This window comes from Saimiri boliviensis, chromosome 6 (genome assembly GCF_048565385.1).
Source record: "Saimiri boliviensis isolate mSaiBol1 chromosome 6, mSaiBol1.pri, whole genome shotgun sequence".
In the NCBI taxonomy this organism is placed as follows: Eukaryota; Metazoa; Chordata; class Mammalia; order Primates; family Cebidae; genus Saimiri; species Saimiri boliviensis.
In genome coordinates, this window is record NC_133454.1 from 111,580,413 (window position 1) to 111,584,339 (window position 3,927).

A 3,927-nucleotide genomic window follows, 5' to 3' on the forward strand; every position below is an offset into this window, starting at 1 on the left:
TTATAGTTTTAGCAACCATCGACAATTCTGCTTGAATCAGTTATTACTAAGGTATTTACCAATCTGTGAATTAAAAAAAAATACATTATTTTCTCTGCATGTATTAGTTGGCATTGCAACATACTGAAGAATTTTCCTCCACCCCATTTATTTATTTGTATATTCATTTATTTATGTTGGTATGGACTCATGGGTTCCTGTTTTATGTAATACCTTAAAATCGTTGCTATCCTGATTTATATTGAAGCATAAGGTGTCCCGGACTTGGTCAGTAGGAGCTCAGTAGCATTTTAAGCACGATTCCTGCATCTAAGAGTGGGGCCTATGTTAGTTTTGCTCACTGCCAATCCTAGCTGCTAGCACAATGCCTAACGTATTCTTAAAGAATGAATGAACCCTTCTATAAAAAACTGCAATGATAATGGTAACTTCCATAGATTTTCTGTAGAAAGTAAATGAGCTACTACATATTAAGTTCTTAGAAAACCAGTAACATGCCTGGGCGCGGTGGCTCACGTCTGTAATCCCAGCTCTTTGGGAGGCCGAGGTGGCCAGATCACTCGAGGTCAGGAGTTCGAGACCAGCCTGGCCAACACTGTGAAACCTCGTTTCCACTAAAAATACAAAAATTAGCTGGGCGTGGTGGCTCATGCCTATAGTCCCAGACTCGGGAAGCTGAGGCAGGAGAATGGCTTGAACCTGGAGGTGAAGGTTGCAGTGAGCTGAGATCATGCCATTGCACTCCAGCCTAGGCGAGGGCGAGAGAGCAAGACTCCATCTCCAAAAAAAAAAAAAAAAAAAAAAAAAAAAAAAAAAAAAAAAAAAGAAAGAAAAGAAAACCAGGAATATTAGTAGCTAGAATTTGTTCGCCAGTTACTATGTGCCAGGTACTGTTCTAAAACTTTCACGTGTATTAATTCATCCCACTGATCCTAAGAGGTAAGTAATATTATTTCCTTATTTCACAGAAGAGGAAACTGAGACTGAGAGAGAGGAAGTATCTTGTCCGGGGTCCCCCAGGCAATCAGCAGTGGAACCAGGTCTTGAAACAGGTCTGTCTGCTCCAGAAACTGCGTTCTGACCACTGTGCCATATTGCTCCTGACTATGTCATTGAGTATAAAATAGGAAGAGTTTTGATAGATGGAGGCTGGAAATACATCAGAGGGGCCACCCTGAGGATGTCACACAGATGATGGAGTACAAGGTGTGACGGTCCTGTCCCTTGAATTGTCCTCCCCACCCAGCTCCCTGGGCATCATCTCTTTGATCTGAGCTGTCCTCAGCTAGTGGGGTCCTTCCAACCCCTGTGCTACCTTCCACCAATCCTGCTGCCTTTACCCTGCCTCACTCTGCCAATCGCTCAGGGTCAGAGACCTCACCGGTGCTCCCTGACAGCTCCTGACCGCTGGTTCTTGACTTTGACCATTGACTTTCTTCTTAGCACTTACTACTGCTGCAATTTTATAGTTATTTATCTTATTAGTCATTTTATGTCTGTCTACCCTGGTAGATTCTGAGCTCCGAGAGAACAGCACGTCTACTTTTGTCATCCTGACGTTTCCTGGGTCTAGCTGACATACAGTAGGCACTCAATAAATACTTGCTGACTGCATGAGTGACTACAGACCTTCACTTTCTCCTCCATTCCGACACTGACCTTTCCTAAGAGTCCTACAAGAGAGTATCCGCAGCTATAAAGCATGGAGGGGCCATTGATGGTTCAGAGAAGGAAAAGGTCTGTTTCCCAAATCCCACGCCAGGCAAAGGGCAGAGCTAGAACCTGGGCCCATGTTCACACCACCTTGGCGAATTCATGTCCCCTCAGTTTTTATTCCCAGCCCTATAGAAGCAGATCTGGGTTTCTGGAAACCCATGAAAGGGCACTTGAAGGGTAAATGGTTCTCAGAAAATGGAGGTATGTGAATTCCTAATACTGGCCTTAAAATCTGTATGATTGAGGTGTCATGGGTGATTCATGCTGATACCAGGAGTGGCCTCAGAATTTATCTCAAAATGACAGTACGCTTGGCTGCCCAGTCCTGCGCGTGACCAGTGAGGACTTTTCTGTGAAGACACTCGCACCTCCCAGGGAAGGCTGGACCTGTAGAGTGTCAGGGCTAAACCCAACAGATTAGGAGAGGTGCTGCAGGAGACAGGTGGCTTACATCTGTCAGGAAGGGAGTTTCTGTATCATGTTTACCAATAAGGCCAAGAAGAGGGTGGATGTGAATTTAAACAAAAGGTCTCTTACAACCCAAGCAATGACCCAGCGTCAGGGACCCGGGCACCAGGAGCAAGTTTCTGGGTATCAGAGTCACTGAGAGAGGCTCAGTATGAGGCCTCGCGCCTCTAGTCCTAGTACTTTGGGAGGCTGAGGCAGGAGGATCACTTGAGCCCAAGAGTTCAAGACCAGCTTAGGCAAGATAGTGAGACTCCATCTCTCTCTCTTTTTGTAAAAATTTTTTTTTAAAAGAATCACTGAGAGAGCTGGTTAAATGCAGATTCTTGGACACTGCCTCAATGCAAAATCACAACTTCTTCTTCTTCTTTTTTTTTTTAGACATTTGAAGTGAGTTTCCCTTTATTTCCTTCACTTTAAGCCAATCATGAAATTTCACGACGATTTCTGGGGTGGGGGCAGAAGGAAGGCAGTGTTAAGAATCACTGGGGCTGTGGCGCAGTTGGCCCAGAGAGGTGTAGACAGGGTGGGCCCTCACCAGGGCAGCTGGAGGAGCATGAACTGCCCCGCCGGCAGGCAGGTGCTGTTCCGAGAGTCTGAGAGCTGGTACGTGATGTCCTCCGCAGCTTCCGGCTTGCGCAGCTCAACCAGGCCGTCCCCTGCGGTGGCCAGTGAGTTGGTGATCAGCTCGGCTGCCTTGGAATTGCCCTCAGCAGAGATGATGGCTGCCTTTTTCTGCTGCTTAGCCTTTTCGACCACAAATCTGGCCCTCTCTGCTTCCTGCTGAGCCACCTGCTTGGCTTCCACCACTTCTGTGAACTCCTTCCCGAAGGTCAGATGTGTCAAGGACACGCCTTCCAGGATGAGCCCTAAGGTGGCTGCTTGATCCGTAAGGTCGCTGCTCACCTGCCTGGAGACCAGCTCTCCCCAGGTGATTAGTTCCCCAGCATCAAAGCGAGCCGCCACTGACTTGAGGATCTCGGTAGTGATGGACGGCAGCACAGGCTCATCATGGTTCCCTCTGATGCTGGTGAAGATGCGAGAAAGCTGGCTAGTGACGGGCCGGAAGAGGATGCGCAGGCTGCTGTTGACAATCTGCAAATTTTTGCTACCAGTGATGACTGGGACATACGTGGTGGAGAACGGCAGTCAAAGATAATTGGTTTCTGTACCCACGGGACGAGAATATGAGTCCCTTCCCATACCACAATGTCCTGTACTCCACGGAATTGGTCAAAGATGACGGCTCTGTGCCCAGCATCCACATTATATACAAGGCAGAGTTCACCAGGCCTCCTGTAACAGCTAAGGCCAGGCCAAACTTGCCGATGGACTCAAACACTTTGGCAGCCATGTTTTCTTCTGCTGGACCCTCTCGCACCTGCTTCCACTCTGACCCCCACATGAATTCCCCAACCATGCATCTACAGTCACAACTCCTATGATGAATTTTTACCTTTGGTAAGCAGTCATTCATCCAAAGTGATGCTGGTGTGCACTGGAGTTTAAGATACAATGTTTTAGAGGAAAGATCACATAACATGACTTGGAATGAGATGCATCTAGTGCCAAATAAACAGGTGTGGATACAGGTTTTGTGAAATAATCCAACACTATTTTCGGCAACTAAGTAGTTGTGTAATATGTTCTGTGCACAAAATGATTCTGAGTGGTAGTTTTAGTGTGAGTGTTCCATTTATGGATTCCATATGCAAATACATCATGTATTTTTTAAATGCAAATGCT

At 46.7% G+C, this 3,927-nt stretch overlaps 1 pseudogene; it reads right to left on the reverse strand.

The window, feature by feature from the left end:
* Positions 1–2,715: 2,715 nt before the first annotated feature.
* Positions 2,716–3,572, reverse strand: LOC101033516 (prohibitin 1 pseudogene; annotated as a pseudogene).
* Positions 3,573–3,927: the final 355 nt, after the last annotated feature.